This window comes from Suncus etruscus, chromosome 2, assembly GCF_024139225.1.
Source record: "Suncus etruscus isolate mSunEtr1 chromosome 2, mSunEtr1.pri.cur, whole genome shotgun sequence".
NCBI classification, from domain to species: Eukaryota; Metazoa; Chordata; class Mammalia; order Eulipotyphla; family Soricidae; genus Suncus; species Suncus etruscus.
The window spans coordinates 80,158,255-80,170,923 of record NC_064849.1 but is presented as its reverse complement, the minus strand read 5'-3'; positions in this window follow the sequence as shown (position 1 = coordinate 80,170,923).

The following is a 12,669-nucleotide window of genomic DNA, read 5'->3' as shown; positions in this document are numbered from 1 at the left end:
CTAAGCTGTCACAAAACCAACAGGAAAAGGGGAAAGCAATGTCTAGTATTTATTTGTGTCCAGAAATAAAATAAATGTTTTTGAATACTGATTCACAAGAGAAAATTTGTACTTTTTTGTGCAATACTATATAATTATTTGATGCTGTATCATAATTGCTAGAATTAGTCACAGCCACTCAAAATTCTGAATGTTAGCCCTACCAAATACTCTATATTTGAAGGATATAAAATATTGTTTAGTAAAAATTGAATATTTTTAAAATTAAACTATTCTAATACAATGTGTGCGTGCATGCTAAATAAAGCAAAATATAAATTTCCACTTTGTGTTTTATAGGGAATTAAATTGATGACTGTTCTACCTTACAGAACATATAACATGTTCTCAATAAATGATAGAGAACTTGTTGTTTTATCTGTACAAGAAGGAAAGGCTTAAAACATGGAAAGGACTAAATGTCCCATTTTTCCTTAAAATAGACAAGTAAATTTGAATGTGAGAAATAGACATTAGTAAAAATAATCTGCCATTTACTAAACAGAAAAGTCTAAAATATGATGACTGGGAAAGGATCAGGAGTGGAGCTGGCTTTAAAAGTGCTCCTAATTGGGCCGGGCGGTGGCGCTAAAGGTAAGGTGCCTGCCTTGCCTGCGCTAACCTTGACGGACCGCGTCGATCCCCCGGTGTCCCATAATGGGTCCCCCCAAGCCAGGGAGCAAACTTCTGGAGCACATAGCCAGGAGTAACCCCTGAGCGTTACCGTGGTGTGGCCCAAAAAACCAAAAAAAAAAAAAAAAAAAAAAAGTGCTCCTAATTAAAATGATCAAAGCTAGCTGATCGCTATTTTTCATGTAGATAAACCTATTACAGTAAAGGAAATGGTGCTTTCATCTCTTGGTTTTTGTTTATTACTTTCCATGATAGACTATTGCATAAACTGATATATCCATTTTAACACTATAAATTATGTAATTGCAATGATTTTTGCAAGAGTACACATGCAGAATGAGAAAGATATCAAACTACTAAGTATCTTGACCTTTTGCTCTTGTCTGGATTTGTGACTGAAAGCATATGTGGTTCTAGCTTGTCTCATGCAGAAATAGTGACAGAATAACCACTAGGGTATGAAACCACAACCTGTAGGGGAGTTAATCATGACCATTAATCTCCGCCACATTCTTTCATTCTTGAAGCAAAGGAAGTAGTGGCTGAAGTATATTTTATTTTTGTTACAGAATATAAATTAATTGCTGATCATCCTTCCTAGCTTCTTAGTGGAAGTGAAAAAGAAAAGATATTACACATGAGCTAATTTAAAATTACATATTGTCGGAAATGGACGATCACAGCTTCTTTGGAATAAAAAGTTTTATACTATGATGATTCTATTCTATGAATCAACAAATCCATATTGACATTGCTATCTTTTGATAACCACAGTTGTTGGCTATAAACATCTGAAATGCAGCTAACAGAGATAAATTTTCTTAATATTTAAGTGCACTGAAAGAAATTATAGCTATAAAACTAAAGAAAAATTTGATTATGTTTTGAATCTCTATTTGCTTTTATAATACTCTAGGTAAGAGATCACTGCTTATACATTCGAAGCATTAATATTATTATTTTTTTAATTCTTTACTGACCTATTTGACAATATCAGATATGACCTCATGGCTTATCCTTTTGGAATATTAATGCTAGTATGCTGCCTCTAAAAATTCCATTATGATTTTCACAAAGAGGAAAAAATACAGTTTTCTAGTTAAAATGGAGATATTATATCACAATATATACTTTTCTCTATAATAATATTATGATGAACTTATTTTTGTTTAGAAAGTAATAGAAGCGACTGGGGATTGTTATTCATTAATAAAAAGAAGTGGGACCACAGTGATAGCTCAGTGGTAAGGTGTTTGCCTTGCATGAAGGACCCTGGTTCTTTCCCTGACATAGCATAGAGTCCCCACAGCCTGCCAGGAACTATTGCTGAACACAGAACAGAAGTTACCCTGAATGCCACGAGTGTGGCTCAAAATTAAAAAGAAAAAAAAGAAAGAAAAAATGGAAGAGAGAAAGGGAGAAAAGGAGGGAAAGAAGGAAGGAAGGAGGGTGGGAGGGATGGAAGGAGGGAGGGAAGAAAAGAATGAAGGGAGGAGGGAAGGAAGGAATGAAGGGAGGATGGGAAGGAAGAACAGAAGGAGAAAGAGAGAGAAGGAAGAAAGAGGGAAGAAAGGAAGGAGGGAAGGGGAGGAAGAGGTGAAGGGAGGGGAGAAAGGAAGGAGAAAGGGAGGGAAGAAAGGAGGAAAGAAAAAAGGAGGGAATGGAAGAAGGAAGGAGAGAGAGAGAAAGGGAAGTAAAAAGGAGAGAGGGAGAAGGTAAGGAAGAAGGGAAGGAAGGAGAGAAAAAATGAAGGAGGTAAGGAGGAAAAGAACTAAAAAGGAGGGAGGGAAATAAGGAAGGAGGGAAGAAGGAAAAGAAGTAAAAAAGAAGGAAGGATAAGAGAAGGGAGGAAGGAGGAAGGGAGGAGGAAGGAATGAAAGATGAAGGAGGGAAGGAAGGTGGAAGGGAGGGAAGGAAGGAGGGAGGTAGAGTGGTGGAAAGTGAAGGCAGGGGAAGGAAGGAAGGAAGGAGGGAGGGTGGAAGGAAGGAAGGAAACAAAGGAAAGAAAGAAAGAAAGAAAAGAAAGAAAAGAAAGAAAGAAAGGAAAGAAAGAAAGAAAGAAAGAAAGAAACAAAGAAAGAAACAAGAAAAGAAAGAAAGGAAGAAAAAAAGAAAGAAAGAAACAAAGAAAAAAAACAAAGAAAGAAACAAAGAAAGAAACGAATGAAAGAAGAAAGAAAGAAAGAAGAAAGAATGAAAGAAAGTAAAGAAAGAAAGAAAGAAAGAAAGAAAGAAAGAAAGGAAAGAAATGAAAGAAGGAAAGAAAGAAGAAAGGAAGGAAGGGAGAGAAGGAAGGAAGGAAGGAGGGAGGGAGGGGATGGAAGGAAGAGAAGGAAGGAGGGAGGGATGGAAGGAAGGGGAAAGAAGGAAGGAAGGAAAGGAAGGATGGAAGGAAAAAAGAAAGGAAGAAGGAAGAAAGCAAGGAAGGAAGGAAGGAAGGAAGGGAAGGGAAGGAAGGAAGGAAGGAAGGAAGGAAGGAAGGAAGGAAGGAAAGGAAGGAAGGAAGGAAAGGAAGGAAGGAAGGAAGGAGGAGAAGGAAGGAAGGAAGGAAGGAAGGAAGGTAAAGGAAGGAGGGAAGGAAGCAAAGAGTACAGTTTTTTAATTTCTAGGAAAGAGTCTGACTTGGTGGTGTCCAAATTAGGTATTTATCTACAATATGATTTTTTTAAATAGCTTTGTAAGATGCAGAGTGCCACAATAATCTAATATGGAAAAATCCTGAGCAGTAGATGAGACCATCTCAATAAAACAGCAATTATTTATCTAAGTACAAATTAACATGAAAATGTCCTAACTAGAGGGAGGGACTCCAGAGCATGAAAACCGGCAAGCCTTTGCAAAAGCCGGCTCCCTGTGTGTGCCATCAGGCGGGGAAAATCCATGAAAGTACGCCTGCCCAGTGGGGCCCAACTGTGAAAAACTGTGAGTGTGACCTCTATATGTCTGTCTACTGTCCTCTTGCATGAAACTCTTGCGAGTGAGGCAAAAAGAGGCTCCAGCGGTGCACGGCCGCATAGCGAAGTTACGCGGCTGTGCATTCTTTCTAAGGAAAGAACACCATTGCAACAAGAAGGAAAAATCACACTAAGAACGGCGCTATATCACAGAAGCAAACATTTCTCTCTGGACTGTCTTCTCTGTTGCATGCTCGGGCCTAAGATTTGACCCAGTGTGAGGCTTCATCCACGGAGGACTCCCCTCCATTAGAGGGAAGTCAGCCCATCCAGAAAGGGAGGAGACAGAGGAGTGTGCTGCCTGCATCATATAGACAATGAATACCATCACAACACGTAGAAAAACCCACAATACAAGTGTGACAATGGGGAAACAACGCAGGCCAGCATCAGACATAGAGAATGAAGATGACAATTCTGATGACCAGATAATGATCAACCAACTAATCAATCTCTCAGATAAGCACTTTAGAGTAGCAATATGGAAGATGCTCAAAGATCTCCAAGAAACCATGGATCGAGTTTAACAGAACACTATTAAGAACCAAGAAAATATGAAGACAGAAATCACAAAACTCCAAACTGAAATAACATGTCAACTAACAGGCCTGAAAAAGTCAGTAAACGAAGTGAATGACAAAATGGATAAGCTCTGGGACAGGGTATCAGAAGCTGAGAATAGACTTGGTGCTGTGGAAGATGAGATACATAACAATTCCATACAGCAGGAGAGATTGGACAAAAACTTAAAGCAAATGAGCAGACAATGGAAAAATTAGTCAAAGAATGGGAACAGATGAAAATAGAAGTCTATGATAAGATCAACAGAAACAACTTAAGAATCATTGGAGTCCCAGAGACCCAGGAAGAAAATTTCCAGGAAGAATCAACGGTCAAGAACATCATTAAAGAGAAACTTCCAGAGCTAAAGAATATATGTGATCAAATCCTGCATGCCCGAAGAGTACCAACCAAAAGAGACCCCAGAAAAACCACCCCAAGACACATCCTAGTCACAATGACAAATCCCACAGATAGAGACAGAATTCTGAAAACAGCAAGATCAAAAGGGGAAATCATGTTCAAGCAAGCTTCCCTGAGATTTACAGCAGACTTGTCACCAGAAACATTCAAGGTCAGAAAGCAGTGGTGGGATATTGTGACAAGACTGAATGAAATGAATGCTTCACCCAGAATACTATACCCAGCAAAACTCACTTTCCGGTTTGACAGAAGAATACATGGTTTCACAGACAAAAAACAACTCAGAAACTTCACAGACACAAAACCAGTCTTAAGAGAAAAACTGAAAGACCTAATCTAAGACAAGACTACCCAAAAGACACACCAAATTTCGAAATAAAGATGGCGTTAAATCCCAGGACAATTCTTTCTCTCAACGTCAATGGACTAAATGCACCAGTTAAGAGACACAGAGTGGCTAAATGGATCAAAAAACTCAATCCAACCTTCTGCTGCCTACAAGAAACGCACCTGAATAGTCAGAACAAACGTAGACTCAAAATAAAAGGCTGGAGAAAAATTATGCAAGCAAACAACACCCATAAAAAAGGTGGAGTGGCCATACTAATATCAGATAATGCAAACTTTATACTCAGGAAGGTTGTAAGGGACAAAAAAGGACATTTTATATTAGTCAAGGGGTACGTAGAGCAGGAAAAATTCACTCCCCTAAACATATATGCACCGAATGAGGGGCCAGCAAAATATTTAATACAACTGTTGACAAATCTGAAAAATAATATCAATAACAACACAATAATTGTGGGGGACCTTAACACGGCTTTGACAACACTGGATAGGTCAACCGGTCTGAAACCCAACAAGAATAAACTAGACCTGAGGAGAGAAATGGAAGAAAGAGGCCTAGTTGATATATATAGGACACTCTATCCCCAGAAACCTGGATACACATTCTTCTCCAATGTACATGGGATATTCTCCAGGATAGACTACATGCTGGCACATAAAACATACCTCCATAAGATCAAGAGGATAGAAATTTTACAGACTACCTTCGCTGACCACAAGGCTCTGAAATTATTTGTGAACTCCAAAGGGACTCAGAAGAAACACTTTAACACCTGGAAGTTAAACAGCCTCATGCTCAATAACCAGTGGGTCCGAGATGAAATCAAGGAGGAAATCAAAAGGTTCCTGGAAACAAATGACAATAAAGACACAAACTATCAGAACTTATGGGACACAGCAAAAGCAGTACTGAGAGGAAAATTTATAGCTTTGCAAGCACACATCAGGAAGGAAGAAGGAGCTTACCTGAGTAGCTTAATGACACAGCTAATAGAACTAGAAAGTGCTCAACAAAAGGACCCAAGAATAGGAAGACAAAAGGAAATAACAAAGCTGAGAGCAGAAATCAACGAAGTGGAAACCCAAAAAACAATCCGAAAGATCAATGAAAGCAGAAGTTGGTTCTTTGAAAAAATAAACAAGATTGATAGACCACTAGCAAACCTAACAAAGAAAGAGAGAGAGAGAAACTTGATAACTCTTATCAGGAATGAAAAAGGAGAGATCACTACTGATATGACAGAGATTCAAAGGGTAATCAGAAAATACTTTGAAAAACTCTACTCCACTAAAAATGAGAACCTGGAAGAAATGGATAAATTCTTGGACTCTTATAATCTTCCACAGTTGAAGGAAGAGGATGTAGCATATCTAAACACCCCCATCACCATTGATGAAATTAAAACAGTAATCAAATGTCTGCTGATAAACAAAAGCCCAGGTCCAGATGGATTCACTAATGAATTCTATCAAACTTTCCAAGAGGAACTACTGCCAATCTTGGCAAGACTCTTTCATGAAATTGAACAAACAGAAACACTTCCAAATAGCTTTTGTGAAGCCAAAATCACCTTGATACCTAAACCAGACAGAGATGCTACAAAAAAAGAAAATTACAGACCAATATCACTGATGAATGCAGATGCAAAGATCCTCAACAAAATCCTGGCAAATAGGATTCAATACCTCGTTAAGAAGATCATCCACTATGATCAAGTAGGTTTCATCCCAGGAATGCAAGGCTGGTTTAACATCCGTAAATCTATCAACATAATACACAACATCAATAACAAGAAAAATAAAAACCACATGATCATATCAATAGATGCAGAGAAAGCATTTGATAAGGTCCAACACCCATTCTTGATCAAAACTCTCAGCAAGATGGGAATGGAAGGAACCTTTCTCAATATAGTGAAGGCCATCTACCACAAGCCAGTGGCAAAAATCCTCAATGGAGAAAAACTAAAAGCCTTCCCTCTAAATTCTGGCACAAGACAAGGCTGTCCTCTCTCACCACTCCTATTCAACATAGCACTGGAAGTACTTGCTATAGCGATTAGGCAAGAAAAGGATATCAAGGGAATCCAGATAGGAAAGGAAGAAGTCAAGCTCTCACTGTTTGCAGTGATACTCTACTTAGAAAACCCTAAAGACTCTATCAAAAAGCTTCTAGAAACAATAGACTCATATAGCAAGATGGCAGGCTACAAAATTAACACACAAAAATCAATGGCCTTTCTATACACCAATAGTAAGAAGGATGAAATGGACATTAAGAAAACAACCCCATTCACAATAGTGCCACACAAACTCAAATATCTTGGAATCAACTTGACTAAATATGTGAAGGACCTATACAAGGAAAACTATAAAACTCTGCTCCAAGAAATAAGAGAGGACACACGGAAATGGAAACGCATACCCTGCTTGTGGATTGGCAGGATTAACATCATCAAAATGGCAATACTCCCCAAGGCATTATACAGATTTAATGCCATTCCTCTAAAGATACCCATGACATTCTTCAAAGAAGTGGATCAGACACTTTTGAAATTCATTTGGAACAATAAACACCCTCGAATAGCTAAAGCAATCATGGGAAAAAGAATATGGGAGGAATTACTTTCCCCAACTTTAAACTGTACTACAAAGCAATAGTTATCAAAACAGCATGGTATTGGAATAAGGACTTGTCCTCAGATCAGTGGAATAGGCTTGAATACTCAGAAAATGTTCCCCAGACATACAATCACCTAATTTTTGATAAAGGAGCAGGAAATCCAAAATGGAGCAGGGAAAGCCTCTTCAACAAGTGGTGTTGGCACAATTGGATAGCCACTTGCAAAAAATTGAACTTAGACCCCCTGCTAACATCATGTACGAAGGTAAAATCCAAATGGATTAAAGACCTCGATATCAGCCCCCAAACCATAAGATATATAGAACAGCACATAGGCAAAGCACTCCAGGACATTACAGGCATCTTCAAAAAGGAAACTGCACTCTCCAAGGAAGTGAAAGCAGAGATTAACAGATGGGAATATATTAAGCTGAGAAGCTTCTGCACCTCAAAGGAAATAGTGCCCAGGATACAAGAGCCACCCACTGAGTGGGAGAAACTATTCACCCAATACCCATCAGATAAGGGGTTAATCTCCAAAATACACAAGGCACTGACAGAACTTTACAAGAAAAAAACATCTAGCCCCATCAAGAAATGGGGAGAAGAAATGAACAGACATTTTGACAAAGAAGAAATACACATGGCCAAAAGACACATGAAAAAATGCTCCACATCACTAATCATCAGGGAGATGCAAATCAAAACAACGATGAGATACCACCTCACACCCCAGAGAATGGCACACATCACAAAGAATGAGAATAAACAGTGTTGGTGGGGATGTGGAGAGAAAGGAACTCTTATCCACTGCTGGTGGGAATGCCGTCTACTTCAACCTTTATGGAAAGCGATATGGAGATTCCTCCAAAAACTGGAAATCGAGCTCCCATACAATCCAGCTATACCACTCCTAGGAATATACCCTAGGAACACAAAAATACAATACAAAAACCCCTTCTTTACACCTATATTCATTGCAGCACCATTTACCATAGCAAGACTCTGGAAACAACCAAGATGCCCTTCAACAGACGAATGGCTAAAGAAACTGTGGTACATATACACAATGGAATATTATGCAGCTGTCAGTAGAGATGAAGTCATGAAATTTTCCTATACATGGATGTACATGGAATCTATTATGCTGAGTGAAATAAGTCAGAGAGAGAGAGAGAAAAACGCAGAATGGTCTCACTTATCTATGGGTTTTAAGAAAAATGAAAGACACCCTTGTAATAATAATTTTCAGACACAAAAGAGAAAAGAGCTGGAAGTTCCAGCTCACCTCAGGAAGCTCACCATAAAGAGTGATGAGTTTAGTTAGAGAAATAACTACATTTTGAACTGTCCTAATAACGAGAATGTATGAGGAAAATGGAGAGCCTGTCTAGAGTACAGGCGGGGGTCGGGTGGGGAGGAGGGAGACTTGGGACATTGGTGATGGGAATGTTGCACTGGTGATGGGTGGTGTTCTTTACATGACTGAAACCCAAACACAATCATGTATGTAATCAAGTTGTTTAAATAAATTAAAAAAAAAATGTCCTAACTAGCAAGTTGAGTTTTTCCCTGAATTTGTGAGTTTACGCGTGTTTCTTAGTCAAGTATGGACTTAACCATATCAAATGTGAATCTTTAAAATGGCTTCAATTTCCTAAGTTGGCCATTGAAAACCTCAAATTCCAGACTCAGGGGTTAATCCTGCCTATGAGCTCAGGAATCGCTCCTGGTCTGGAGGGCCATATAGGACACTGGGGGATCGAACCACAGTCCGTCCTAGGTCAGTGTATGCAAGGCAAATGTCCTACAACTTGCACCAGCACTCCGGCCCCTATATCATATGTTTTATGGGAAAATATAGTCCAATGATCATATTTTGTGTATTTTACATCAGTGAGCATAAGTATTTTGAACTGCTACTTAATAGCACTTATAGTAAGTAATTTATTAATAAAATATCTATTTTACATAATTTCCAAGATATTAATTTTATCATTTATATTTTATTTTAAATTTAATAGTTTTCTCAAATCAAAATTAATTACTTCCCCTTTTATGTCATCTATCAGATAACTATCCTTTGTAAAGTTTTTGTATTAAACTTTTATTTCCACTTACCATTCTCAAATCTGATTTTAAAATATGATTTTCTCAAATCTGATTTTAAAATATGATTTTTCAAGCCTGGGCAATAGTACAGGTGCTAAGGCACTTGATTTGCACACAATCAACCCTGGTTTAATCACAAGCTCTGTATGATCCCCTGAGCCCCACCCCATAGATCATAGAGTGTTATGAGTACAGAGCCAAGAATATGCTTTGAGACAGTGAATAGGCCATACCTGTCTCAATGCCCATCCCAATGGCTCAATACTTACCCCATCTAAGCAAACACATTCTGATAATCTCAAGTCTCTCTTACTGCCTTTAGCATTTTCTCTTAGTTCTCACACAATTGGAAGATTTTGGATTTTCTCCAAATGAAATGGCAGTTATATAAAGGTGTCTGATGTAATTTGATTCTATATTTTAGTGCCATTGCATTTCTGATATTAGATGACTTTTAGTCACTAATTTATATGTTCAAAACAATTTCTATAAAGGGAAAAAATAAGATAATATCTTAATAATATCTTCCATAAGCTTTGTCCTCTAGAAGGACAAGGATATTTCTTGGATATTTCTACTCATTGATCACTCTAGAAATAAAATAATATCACAAGTAATTTCTAGTAATCATTTATAGACAAATTCAATTTTAAAGTTTTAATATTTACCATTAGTTTAAGATGTATATTTTAATAAAATATGTACCAAAAGAATGATGATTAACACTTGACTATAGCAATATTTTGTTCAGAAGAATTATACTTTAAAGGTAAAAGCTAGTTGCTATTTTGCTTTCTCTGTAAATACTCCTGAAAGACAGAATATTTTTTCCTTTGACAAGCCTATGAAATGAATTTTTGCATTTTTTCCATAAGCACACATTAATACTTCATTGTCAGGACCAAGATCAACCATCTGCAGTTCACAGGTGATTAGGTTTATTACTGAACCTATTTCCTTCTTTGCCCTGCCAGATTTGATTGTGGCCAAACATATTACAAACTGAGAGATGTTAATTCAAAGAGACATTTACAAATTGGAAAAGTATTCACAAGCACACAGCACAGTTAAGAGAGTGTGTGCACAGGTAGGTTAAACAACACATGCTCAAATACAAAATATGCTGAGTGGGGGGAAAAAGCATTATAATAATCAAGAGACTTGCCATCAGTCCTTTAACCAAGCATGTTGAAGAAATGCTTTGTTTGTTTTTAAATTCTCCTCCAGCCTGGAGAATACCCAGTTGGCTAATTATGTAACCATGGGATTAATAAACCACTGGAAGAAATGATGGCTATTTCTTTTTGACACTATATTCTGGTGTTTGATGAAGGTAAGGTTCTCTGGTAGTCTCTTAGATGCCTTTTATCAAAAGACAGAAAAGAGCCTAAGGAATGTTAATAAAATAAATACAAAAAGCGTTATTTAAGGTGAGAAAAGCATTCAGTCTTTCACTATAAATTCATTTGAGGATTATACGTTTATATACATTGACCTAATTTGTAACAGAAAGCAAGTTATGGATTGATTAATAAAGGTAAATTTAAGATAAATTCAAAGGTCAAGTCATAAACTAGAATCTTAAAAGTAATATATTTGGGGTCAGAATGGTGGCATAAGCAGTGAGGCATTTGCCTTGCACGTCCTAGACTAGGACAGACCATTGAGGGACCACGATCCATTGTCGTCCCAATGGTCCCCCAAGCCAGGAAAGATTTCTGAGTGCATAGCCAGGAGTAACCTCAGTGTTACCAGCTGCGATCCAAAAACCAATAAATAAATATATAAACAAACAAATAAAAATGTAATATATCTATGAGAGCCAAAGAAAACTTATATGTACAAAAGATTTCTGTAACAGTACAACAGACATGACATCCAAAGGACTCTTTGTCTAATATCAGAACATTTCAATTTGCGTACTTAGTTTGTTTTCATTTACAATATGATGATGATTTCTAGGAACAGAGTAAAGACTCACTTTAATTTATCAGATCAACAATAAAACTCAAGTGAATTAAGAATAAACTGAGTATAAGATATGCTATTTACTCTCTTAAATAACACTTTTTTTCTTTCATAGGAACCCAAATATTTTAGATATGCCTAATTTTATCTAATCCCTTATTCTTTAATAATCTAAAATAATGGAAATGGGGAGAAAGGAAGCTATAGCTGTGAATGGAAGATATCTTTGTATATTAAAGCATACTATATTTCTTAATTATAGAAATTAAAGTCAACCATAGCAAATAAAAATAATATGCTCTATGATGAAGAATTTGTCTTAAAATATGTATAGTGGACATTTGTTTTTGTACATTAGATGATAATTTTCTCATATGTATTGCTCATAAAATATCAAATAATTAAAATATCTATATTTTAAGTAATATTTTTTTATTTTGGGGCCACAAACTAAAATCTCATGGTTTACTCCTAGGTATGCACTCAGAAATAACTCCTTGCTTTGGGGAACATATGGGATGCTGGGGGATCAAACCATAGTCTCTCCTGGGTCAGCCACGTTCAAGGCAAACATCCTACTGCTGTGCTATCGCTCTGGCCCCAATTTTTTGTTTGTTTGTTTCTGGGTTTTTATTTTTTTGCCAGATCTAATTTTAAGTAATAGATTTGATGGTAAATTTTGACAATAATCTTTACTGAAGAGATAATTCATTAATCATAACAAAAAATCAATTTAGGAACATGTCTAAATAATTCCCTTTCAAAACAGATTATAGATATAAAGTTGCAAGTATAATATTCATATTTCTTTCTGTATTAGTATGTTGATTACTTAAGAAAATATACTAAAGGATATTTTAGGAAGATAATTTCTATATGGAGTAATATATTATAGTCAAACTATATTGTAGATATTTAGTCACAAGTTTATTGTTATTTTATATTTATGTGCTCAGAATCAAACAAAAGCCATGTACAGTAAAAGTCAATATTCTAAACTGAGTTACA